Here is a 1,742-nt window from a genome sequence, read left to right on the forward strand (position 1 = left end):
CCCACTCAATGCCATGCTCTGTGGCCCAGGTGTCTATGAGGTTGTTTTGGAAATGAGTCCTGCTGTCTGACTCAATTCTTTCTGGGGTGCTGTGTCACCACAAGGCTTGCTTTTCAAGGCCCAGGATAGTGTTCTGGGTGGTGGCATGGGGCACAGAATATGTTTCCAGCCACCCAGTGGTTGCTTCCACCATTGTAAGCACACGACGTTTGCCTTGGCGAGTTTGTGGGAGTGTGATATAGCCAACATGCCAGACTTCCCCATATTCATATTTCAGCCATCACCCTCCATACTAGAGGGGCTTCAACCACTTGGCTTGCTTAATTGCAGCTCAAGTTTCACATTCATAGAAAACTTGTCCAATAGTATCCATAGTTAAGTCCACCCCTCAACTGTGAGCCCATCTCTATTGTTGCATCTCTTCCCTGATGGCCTGAGGTGTCATGGCCCTACCGACCCATAAATAGCTCACCCCTATGTTGCCAGTCCAGATCCACCTGAGACACTTCAGTCCTGGCAGCCTGATCCACCTGTTGGTTGTTTTGATGTTTTTCAGTGGCCCAACTCTTGGGTATGCGAGTATCTACATGACGTACTTTTACAACCAGATTCTCTAGTGGGGATGCGATATCTTGCCACAGTGCAGCAGCCCAAATGGGTTTACCTCTGCACTGCCAGTTGCCCTTCTTCCATTGCTGTAGCCACCCCCACAGGGCATTTGCCACCATCCATGAGTCAGTATAGAGATAGAGCACTGGCCACTTTTCTCTTTCAGCAATATCTAACACTAGCTGGATGGCTTTCACCTCTGCAAACTGACTCAATTCACCTTCTCCTTCAGCATTTTCTGCGACTTGTCATGTAGGACTCCATACAGCAGCCTTCCACCTCCGATGCTTTCCCACAATGTGACAGGACCCATCAGTGAACAGGGCATATTGCCTCTCATTTTCTGACAGTTTATTATACAGTGGGGCCTCTTCAGCACGCGTCACCTCCTCCACTGGCGACATTCCAAAATCTTTGCCTTCTGGCCAGTCCATGATCAATTCCAGAATTCCTGGGCAGCTGTGGTTTCCTATGTGAGCCCGTTGTGTGATCAGTGCAACCCACTTACTCCACCTGGCATCCATTGCACTGAGACCCTCCCTCTGAACACCCAGCCCAGCACCGGCAGTCAGGGTGCTAAGAGGAGCTGTGTCTCAGTACCAACCACTTCTGAGGCAGCTCGAACCCCTTCATATGCTGCCAATATCTCTTTTTCCGTTGGAGTATAGCAAGCCTCGGATCCTTGATATCTCCGACTCCAAAACCCCAGGGGTCAGCTTTGGGTCTCCCCTGGTGTTTTCTGCCAGATGGTCCAGGTAGGACCATTCTCTCCAGCTGCAGTATAGAGCACATTTCTAACATCTTGTCCTGCCCGGACTGGTCCAAGGGCTACTGCATGAACAATCTCCCGTTTAATTTGTTCAAAGGCTTGTTGTTGCTCAGGGGCCCCTCTGAAATTGTTGTTCTTCCAGGTAACTTGATAGAGAGGGCTTACAATTAGACTGTAATTTGGAATATGCATTCTCCAAAAACCCACAACACCTAAGAAAGCCTGTGTTTCCTTTTTATTAGTTGGTGAAGACATAGCTGCTATTTTGTTGATCACGTCCATTAGGATCTGATGTCGTCCATCTTGCCCTTTTTCCCTAAAAACTGGATCTTCTGTGCAGATCCCTTGAGCTTACTTTCTTTTA

Source organism: Haliaeetus leucocephalus, unplaced genomic scaffold (assembly GCF_000737465.1).
Source record: "Haliaeetus leucocephalus isolate CR32 unplaced genomic scaffold, Haliaeetus_leucocephalus-4.0 Scaffold138, whole genome shotgun sequence".
NCBI lineage: Eukaryota > Metazoa > Chordata > Aves > Accipitriformes > Accipitridae > Haliaeetus > Haliaeetus leucocephalus.